Source organism: Phalacrocorax aristotelis, unplaced genomic scaffold (genome assembly GCF_949628215.1).
Source record: "Phalacrocorax aristotelis unplaced genomic scaffold, bGulAri2.1 scaffold_133, whole genome shotgun sequence".
Lineage (NCBI taxonomy): Eukaryota > Metazoa > Chordata > Aves > Suliformes > Phalacrocoracidae > Phalacrocorax > Phalacrocorax aristotelis.
Genome location: NW_027441193.1, coordinates 102138 through 112648, shown reverse-complemented (window position 1 = coordinate 112648; position 10511 = coordinate 102138). Strand labels below are relative to the sequence as shown.

Here is a 10511-nt window from a genome sequence, read left to right as displayed (position 1 = left end):
GATTCCCCACCACGGCTACAGCTCTTTCACTGCTGCTGCTGCACATCATGCTTACTCAATGAAGCCCAAAGTGTCAAACCTAAAGGAGTAAAATCAGGGGAACACAGCTGCCCTTCTGAAGGCAGGCTGCTTGGGGTGATGGGGGCAGCTGTGCGTCAGGGCACAGGGCAGCCAGGCAGACCAGATGCCAGTGGCTGACCTGCAAAGGAGTTGTGCACTGCTGAGCCTTGGCCTTCATTGGCTTGTCAGCACCTCGCCTCGCCTCTGCACTGCCAGGACCCTGCTCTGCTCATCCTGCATAAGCACAAGGCTTCAGCGAGCACAGAACAGGAGGCCAGGGTAAGTGAGGGCATGTCACCAAGAAAAAACCCACACAGGAGAAAACCTCATGCAGGAGGCCCATTTCAGTGGAAGGGAGGGCACAGACACATGGAGAGGAAGGGTGGGGGAGGAGACAGACACTGCTGGATGGGGGAATGTCTGGGCAGACACTCCATGGGGAACATGCATGGGGATGACTGACACCAGGGGGTCCCCCCAGGATAATCCACAACGGGCAACTCACCTGGGATAACCTGCAGATGATGATCCGCTCCAGATAACTGACCCACTGCGGAGAATCCATTCCAGACAAGCCCCAGAAATGCCCTTCCAAATGCAGGTGTTTCACACCTAGTAATCCCCAAAACAGGATTTTCATAGTTTTTTTTTTTATAGGGTTGGGTTGGTCAATTATTGCTTTGGAGGGTTTTTTTTTTATCTTTGGGTTGTGTTGTTTTCCATTTTGCTGGGTTTCTTGGGGATTTGTGTTTTGAGTCCTTTTTTTTTAATAATATAAAAATTGGGTTTTTTTTTTCAAAAACATTGTATAAAGTGGGGGGGTTTGTGTTTTTGAACCACAAGAATTGCTGATTTTCAGTTTATGTTTTGTGGATGAGAGTGGCTGGTCCATGGGTTTTCTTCATTTGGAGTTTTTTGTAGGTTTTTTTTTTTGTGGTGTGTGTTTGTTTTGTCACTCCCCAGCCCACCTACCTGATGTGCGGAAAGCGGACTCCACAATCTGTAAGATTGTGAAGTAGGTATGTTTATTCAGTGCTGGGCAGCACGGGGGGTAGTCCCACCAAAGTCATGCGCGCCTGTGTGATAGTTTGTCTTCCATTTATATAGTAAAGCATTACAGATACATACAATTTCCCAATACGCCTATAGATATGCATGACCTTTCCCCACGTCGTATTAAAATTAGCCAAAAAAGTAGTTTCCATAAATCTTTCCCAACTGAGCTTGCGCAGTGCCTCCTCGTGGTGGTGATCGGGGGTAGTAAAGATGAAGGCTGCTGGCTCCTCTTCATCACCGCTAGTAACCTTTTGGTTTTGCGCAGACTCAGTTATCTCTTGACACTTGTCTAAACTACTGTTTTACCTGGTTCTTTAGACAATTTTCCATCCTTCTCAGGAATTTGTCCTTCGCAAGTGGATTCCAGGCCTCCTTGCTAATTATTTTACACAGTGGCTAGACAAGCGTTCCGCAACAATTAACTTTCAGCTGGATAAGCATTCAGAGATAGAACAGTTAACTTCTGGTTTTGCATCTTAAGAGCCCCTTCCCCCTTTCATAGCCCCCAGCCATTTTCTTGCTTTCCAGCTGCACAAATCCACCTGGAGTTGACTCTTCCAGTTTGCTTTGGTTCCACCACCCCCCACCACTGCAGACCCAGACTCAAAAGGTTTGGGGTTCTTTTGTACCCTGGCAGCAGCTCCCACTCCGCATATGCGGCCCCATAGGGGAAAATCCCCATTTGGGGGAATCAGGCCCACACTGGGATAGGAAAAGGAGAAGGCGAGAGGGGCAGCATTTGAAAGCACATTTGTATCTTCAGTTGATGGGGGGAGTTGAGGGGCGTTGTCCAATTTATAAATCCTATGTATAAATAGGGTTTCTTTGCATTTTAAAAACCTTATATAGCATAGACATTTACACTTATGTGTGTACTTACACATCCATATGCTTATGGAATACATATATTTTACACATATCTATTTAGACTATTTACACTTACACAGAATAGCTATTTCCACATACCTGTTTAGACTTACATATCAATACATACATAGAACACCTATTTAGACTAGCTATCTGCTTACTTATACTTTTCTGACACTTGAATCTTTTTCAGCTTCTCTATTTAGACATCTACTTAGACTATGTAATACACAGTAAGTGTAGATGCTCGCTCTAGTCAGACTTCCTTCTATTTTGAATTCCTTCATAAATCCTTTTTCTTCATTTTAAACGCCTTTATTTTTTATTTTAAATATATGTAGACAGGCGAGTTACTTTTGTATTTTAAAATCCCGTATCTCAATGTAGAATTCTTTCTATCCTAAAATCCCTTTATACATCTATAAAGTAATAATACTTTTCAATATATATAAAATAAGAGGTTTTCTCTAATTCAGTGCCTCACACCCACGTTTGCTTCTTAAAATATTTTTCGTAACAGCCCCCTGAATTTTCTGGCATTTTTGGGCTGCAACCCCCCTTTTTGAGGGGGGGGAACCCCTAGATGACCCACACACACTGACCTGCTCCTCTGATGCATTATCAGCTCCTCCATTGACACTGGGGTGCCCTGCATGACATCATCACCCGCCCAGGACTCCCCCTATTTTATTATAGTAAGGTTGGACTAGGTGATCCCTGAGGTCCCTTCCAACCTAAGAATCTGTGATTCAACCCCAAGAAGGGCACTAAACAAGGGAATCTGCTCCAACCTGCAGCTCATTAATAGTGTCATTTACAAAGGTACACACACCCACCCCACCCACCCCCCCAAAAAAGGGGAGCTCTGCTAATATCTAAAAGGTGGGGCAGCCCCCCCAGCCCCTGTCCGCAGGCTGGCGGCCACCCCACAGCGGAGCGGGAGCGTGCCAGAGGACAGTGACACATCTCTCTCAGGCTCTGCTCGGCCATGCTCCCACTCTGTTACCGCTCTGGGACGGGCTCCCTGGGGCAACAAACAGCCCCGGTCCCTGGGGGCCCCGACTCTCCCCTCCAGGCAGCCCTTGCGGCCGCACCTGCGGGGCACCTGCTGGAGACAGAGCCGGGAGCCTCCAGGCAGAGGGATGGCCCCTTACCTTCACCACGCTTAACGACCGGCAGGCATCTCTTGAGCATCACGAGACACTTAGACGACATCTGAAAAACAGAAATCCCAAACTATATTTCAGCACGTTAATAAAATAGCACAGAAGAAAACGGAGGAGCTCAGTCAGCCTAAGGGATAGGAAGGAAATTGAGCCGCAGCAAGATCCTAGGCAAACAGGTCATCTCAAAACACAACACATCCTTTAAAAGCTAGAGTGATTGGAACACTTGAAAACAGTATTAAGACTAACCGATACCATTTTGAACAGATTCTTCGTGTAACACTGAACGCTCTGGCTGGTGCTGGAAAACGTCTCATCCCTTCCTTACGGCACCGCTGCGGGGAGATAACCCCGTGAGGCTGCGGGGCAAAGTTGTACCGGAACCGGAACCTCCGCTTACAGATCCACCGCAGCAGCTACAGCCCTCGCCCTGCCGCCGCACGTCTTGCTGCCTGGCTCCACGAAGCCTGAAGTGAAGCGTCAAACTTGAAAGAGTAACGTAAAAAATTAAGAATAAGTCTCAGTAATTCACTTTGTGCTGAGAAGGCGGGCGCGTGTTTACGCACATCCAATATGAGCGTCTAGGCTATAAAAGCTTTCCATTTTCCTTCTGCGTTCATTTAACTCGCACAGCCGTTCACGCCCGCCATAAGATTATCTATCTCCAAAATACACAGCAGCAACGTGACTGGGGGGTTTTGGCGTGTTACGGAGTCGGGAGGGACGTCCGCCCGGCTGCCCCGCCCAAGAGGTGCTGCTGAACTGCCAGGGAAACGCGCGTCGAAAGCGAGACTGAAATAAAATACTTAAGAGCGCTCCCTCAAAATACCGGCAGGAAACCCCCCCGCCCCCCAACATTCAGTCGCCCCTCATTAAATATTCACAACAAATACCTACCTGCTTAAGTACACCTAACAAATCGTACCCTACATCTGCTTGGCAGTTACAGCTGAAAGAGCGCAAGTCACGTCGTAAATCAGACACTGTTAGCTTTTTTTAAACTTTCATTTATGACAGAAGAATCGGTGCGTGAAGAGATCCCCGATACGGTTTTACTTTTTTTGGGGGGGAAAAAAATAATACCACAACAAAAAACCACACAAATCAAATCCCCAGTGTTGCAATACACGGGGCTACCAAGAAGGACCGGCAGACCTGCTAATGCGTTCGGCTGTACCGAAGCATGCAGGGGAACCGTATTTTTATGGTATCTCGACTGTTACAACTGGGAACCCAAGCACTACCAATGCCATCAACATCTGGAGTATGTGCTGTGCTTGGATCTCCGCAAGGACCATTGATTTTTTTATCTTAAAAAAAAAAAGCAATACTTTGCAAGTCTTGTGCTGATGAGTTCTACTGACAAAGACATTGTCTCTGAGATGCACTCTGATGGCAAGTTCATAGAATGCAACCTCACTGAATAAGAAATATCTCAATTTTATAAAATCTCTTCCTAACAAAAGTCACACTGCGGGGCTTTCAGATGGGCCAGATTATGAATCCTTTCACAACAAGAAACACACCAGCTAACCAGGATATTCTCGCAGTGGCCAGGTGCCTCTTCATCACGTGGAAAAAAAAATAAAAAAAAAACCAAAAAAAAAACCAAAAAACACCAGGGCCAGCAATAAGTATCACACAGGTCAACACAGATCTCTACCAGAGCACCCCCCTCATCAAAACGAACATGCCCATCGGCTCACCTGCTCTGCACAGATTCCAGCATCACACCCCGCTTCCGTCATCGCTTGTGGCACCAAACGTATCAACACACAGTAAACTACCGTTACGCTCGTGAGAAATCACCGCCCCGTGACTTCCTCATTACTACCCAGCTCACTTCTAATGCTCATACGCCGTTCCAAAGACGGCCCACGTGTTACCTACAAAACTGAAGAGCTCGACGACGGACCACAGCATTCTCTGGTCTTAGATGCTGGCCACTGCCCCACCTTCTCAGACCTCTCATAGGCATGCGGCAGCACCGCTCTGAGCCTGCCAGCGGCACCTGCAAAAAGCCAAGCGAAAAGGCACCTCCTGAGATGCTGCCCGATGCCACAGCCTGCCCGCACCAATCCCCGTATTGCACCCCTTTCCCTCGACAGCCTCCCACCCAGCCTACGTCACTTCCAGGTGCCGTGTTCAGCTCGCCCGCCGTCCGTAACACCCGAACAACGCGCGTTGCTTATAACTTCCCCAGCAACACAACACCTCAGAAGAGCTGCTACTTCAGCCCACCAATCACCACTCGCCTTGCTCGACTTGCCTCCTTTGCTCATTGCTACGCTACTTCAAACCCGAAACAAAAGACAAACGCAAGGAGCAACGGAGTCATAGAGCCATCGGTCACATCTTCCCTCTATATACACCACGCACCGACTCACCCGCTTACATCGGTCCCCTCAGTTCCCCTCCGTCGCCCTGCACGACTCGTCCCTCGGCATCTCCAAAACCAATACCAAACAAGTCGCCTGGTTGCACAGCAGTACCTTAACGGTTCCTGAAGACCGACTATAACCTGCCATTAAAAACAAACATATGACATCAAACATGAAGCCCTACGCACGTACAAGCTTGAACACCCTGCAGAGGTAATCTGCTCAGCTGAACTCTAGCTGCCTCTCCCAGATAGCTACGGTCACGGCCTCCGAGCCCACAAAACGGTCCTCGCCCGCTGAGGAGGGCCACTCAATCTGAGATGACGGTACGACCTTTTCCCCCAACAGCCTTGGCACAGCAACAGATGAACCCTAACCTCTCATCGCTGTGCCACCTACCCGACTCTACACGGCCAACAAGGCGGTCCGAGACAAACTCAAACGAACACACCAATGCTATGAGAAACACTACAAACTGCGCGCCTCCGAGACGAGAGAACGCTCTCGGCAAACACAGAGACAACTGGACGGAAGAGCTCGTCCAGCAACAAGACCTGCAGAACCCTGACAGTGACGCAAGGAGGCCCTAACGCGATCCAAAATGATTAGAAGAGCGTCAGGGCCCGTGACAAGAAGTTCCTCTCAAAACTGAGAGGGAGGAGGCACAAGAAGCCCAGCTACAAGACCTAAGAATGTAAGGATGCAGGAAAGAAATCACGCTCCCTGAAAACAGACAGCGACAGAGCAGAGCTGTTCACGCATCTGGGAACGACGCCGCAGACGACAACTGCCCAGAAACTCCTCAAACATCAGAGCGATCCACGCTTTAAACTGTAACGCAAAAAGAAGCACCCGATGGGCGCCGGCCCCACAATTAGAACCTTGCCAGCCCCTAGGGATAGCGCTGTGCTCCTGAGAGCAAAGAGAACAAAGTCACCAGCCCCATGCGCCCCCTCACTGCGACCCAGCTCGCCTGAAATGCTCCTCAAATAGCCTTCAGTTGCATCTTCCCTTTAATACTGCACACGGACCCGCCACCTTAGTGTGCTCTACTCAGCTCTGCTCTGTCACCCTGCACAGCTCCATCTTCATCCTCTGCAAGAACAGCATGATAGAACAAGTCACCTGGACGCACAGCAACAGCTTAACCATTCCACAGGTCTTGCTTCCACGTAGGAATACCATCTAGAGCCCAACTACTGCATGCCATTAAAGGAAATACCTTCAATCAAATGCTAAGCCCCACGCACGTACAAGCTTGAACAGCTGAGAGGTGCCCTCTGCTCAGCTAGCACTCTAGCTGCCTCTCCCAGACAGCTACGGTCATCCCCTCAGCACCCACAAAACGCCCCGGAAATTACCGTCCTCGCCCGCTGCCAACGGCCACTCGCTCCGATGAGGGTTGTACGGGCGTTGCCAAAACAGTCTATGCATATTAACATTAACCATATACTCTTATTGCTATTCTTTCCTCCGCTCTACCATTGCTACACCCCCAGGCGGAGCAGCTCTGACACAGGCATCGACGTGCACGGACCGACACCGCTCACAAATACTACAAGCGACGCGATCGAGGCACCTAAGAAAACTCTCACCGAGACGACGGACTTCCGGCCCAGAGATGCCACCGGGCGAGAAGATCTATACGGCAGCGAGGAAGAAGCTATAGCATCCGCAGAGAAGTCACGTACCATCATCACCTGCAATGAAACCATATACCCACAACTAGGACGATGCACGAGCGACAAGCCACTCTTAAAGACCTCAGAACGTACAGGTGCAGGGAACAGGTCCCAGAAAAGGGCCCTGCGTATTCAGACTGCTCTTCAGCAGCAGTACTGAGGCCGCCTTAATCACCGCCGCAAAAAGATGACCTTCTATAAAGGTCTAATATTTCAGACACAAGACAAATCTATGCAGTAGACTTAAAATGCGAGAAAGGAAGCTCTCGGTTACCATTATGCCGATGAGCCAGGGCTTGCAAAACCCTCAATATTGCTACCTAGGTGCCTGCTCAGCACGGAGAACAACAGACACATCGAGACCCAAGTACAGTAAGGAACAGACTACAAAATCCACACAACAGCACAAGCACAGGCAGGAACTCCCCTGCCTGGCAGATGCTTCTGTTTTGCAGAAAGGACACCACAACCTCCCTCGGCCCAAACGTGTCCGGTCTCTGAACGGTACCCTCCGCTGATTTTACAACCCTTGCCTGCCCCACCTGCGCTTCCCCCAACCGACCGGCCACCTGCACAAAGACAGCATCGGCCCCTCAGCTTCCCTTCCAAATCCGGGGGCTCAAAAGCCATCCTTTAAGAAGGCCACACAGGCTATGTAGGATGGGGCTGTGGTCACACGGATACTCTTCATCTCCAAATGTGCGGTGCCATCACTCAGTGTCACACCACTCAACGCCGGCCACTTCCGCAACAACAGCCTCCTTGGAAGCGCCGTGAACTTCCGCTCCCCCACGCTCTAATGAGGCTGGATGTCGTGGCCGCCGCCACCTACGGTGCCTACAGAACCAGAGAGACAAGGTGACCGCTGCGCCTGGAAGCGGCCGCCCGCTCACAAACAATTCCACACCTCAAAAATAACAGCTGCTACGGTTTCCTGTTCATCGCTCACCTTGCCCGATGAGCTCGGGGCAGACATCCCGCTTTGCATATAGTTTTGTGAGTCCCTTCATTAACTAGTCACATAGGTGCTCGCACTGCACGACCCCTCCGTTGTCACGTGCTGACCTACCTTCTCACGATGCTCTGTTCGCCCCCTCCCTCCCGTGTCCGGCTCCCTGCCATGCATCTCCACCAACAGCCACATTCCAGACTCATCCTTTCCCCTGCCATGCCAACACGGTTCCCTCACCTCCCGATCCGTGCCTCCCGGGTCAGTGGCCACGTCAGGTGCCTGCTCACGTACTCGGTCCGTCCCCGATGGCTGGGGAACCGTCACCTTCAATGCTGGGCCCACTTCTGGGGAAATACGGAGAGGCACACAGATATTAGACACTGCTTTCCAAAAGCAAGAGCTCACCACGCAAAACAAACAAATCCTTTTGACTGACTTGTTCGGCAACACAGAGACCCCAAAGGCAGAAATCCCAGACGAGTGACCTCACAGCCTGCCCCGTCACAGCACACGACGCCATCTGCTCGCCTTTGCTGTCACGCCTCACTCAATTGTCCTGCTTAACCCTAGACCTATTACTTGAGCTGCAAGAAAAAGTCAAACCACGCAACACACAAAAATTACAGTTCGTGTCAGATGACTCAAGCACAGGCGGACACCGATAGGGCAAATGCCAAAAGCAATACGGGAAGCAAACGGGCATGGCTGGTGTAGTGACACACACTCCCTTTGTAGGTAACTCACTCCTGAGCGACTCCATGAACAGCTGGGTGGAGAACCTCTCGGCAGACAGCACGCTCGAGTGGCCGCGCTGACACATACGGGGAAGGAGACTGGGCTACCGGAGGCTGCTTGCACACAGAACGCGGCCATTAGCTAACACTTAAACACCCCTTTCCCAACCATCCCCCGGTACCAAGACTTCAAAAACCCCTCCTCTCCTCCTGAACTGTCAGGGAAGGAACCTCACTCCTTCCCGACAGCTCCTGCCCTGTATTTGCACCCCTAAAGCCCCTCTGTCAGCCGCTCCTCGGGAGCCGCCCTTCCCACCTCTGCCCCGCGTTCTGCGAGCACCTCCCACCTTCCGGCTTCCCGCAGACTCTGTGCTCTCTACAGGCCCACAAAATAACGGAAGCCCTGATGCTTATAATCTACGAGGGACCTGCCGCAAGCTGCAGAGGTTCTCGGGACAACGTGGTACTCTGCGGGCGATCGGGAAAGGCGACGAGCAGTTCCGTAACCCGACACACACTATGCATTACGCCCCTGCTGCTTTCTGAAGGAAGGCTAGAGCTCCATATACAGACACGTACAACACGCTCACCCTAACCCCTACCGCAGCATCTCACCGTCAGTCCTATTGAGAGATAACGTCAACAACTTGCACAACACACAGGCAAAACCGGTGGAAAAAATATAAGCTTCTACCTTTGGTCAAGTCATAAAATTCCGGGAAAACAAAACAACCAAACAAAAAAACCTACCACACACACAAAAGAACAACAAACCACAAACAAAAAAACCCAGACAAAACCATAACACCCCCACAAAACCAAATAATCCAAAACAATCAATCAGACCATCTTGCTACCCCTGAACACCCAACACAAACTTACTGACCCAAGGAAAAACAAAAGCTCGTACAAGTGTACTTTCTAATATATATCTGCTGCTCAACTTTGACTGCTCCTTAATCTCTTACCTCAGCCAGAAACCTCCCCATCTCTGAATGTCAAAACACACCTACCCAAAGATCTTAGACAGCTCAAAACCTGCAACCAACTCAAGGAACAGTACCAGAGAAGCCCAGGAGCAGAATGAGCCTCCCGAAAAAAGGCTGGGGCTCATCTACGCCAGCGGAATGGCAAAGCAGAATGAAATTTTTTAAGAACCCCTTCTCAAAAAATATCTCTGGTTATAAAGTCAATCATTTACTGTAAAACCATCAACCATTCGGAGTCACCTCAACGCTCTCTCTCGCTCAGTCCCTTAACAGAACTGGATCAGTCTCAAAGGACAAAAAACATGAAAAGAAACGTGGAAATACACAAGCGTATCGGGAACCGTATGAAGCAGCTAAATTAACACCTCAGTAGCTGGGGCAAAACTAAATTGTAAAGGACAACAAAAAAACACCCCAGGAGACACATGGATAAAAACAGATGAAGGCTCTCTCTTCTCGCAGAAGCTCAAGGAGAGACCTGAGCCAACGGTACACAGCTCTGGGGTATCGGATACCGAAAAGAAACATACTCGAGACAGAAAACAGACTGCTGCGGAGCACAAAGGTGGCTTTGGCAAAGGTTCTGCCGGGACAAGAGTCACAGTTACAGGGAACGGACAGCGG

General features: G+C 50.0%; 1 long non-coding RNA gene across 1 annotated transcript; it reads right to left on the bottom strand.

Moving 5' to 3' along the window:
• Window positions 1-3350: 3350 nt before the first annotated feature.
• Window positions 3351-5988, bottom strand: LOC142051027 (uncharacterized). The gene is made up of 3 exons (XR_012658255.1): window positions 5537-5988; window positions 5036-5160; window positions 3351-3634 (listed from the first exon to the last, which is right to left on the bottom strand). It is a non-coding gene; the product is annotated as an uncharacterized LOC142051027 (long non-coding RNA).
• Window positions 5989-10511: the final 4523 nt, after the last annotated feature.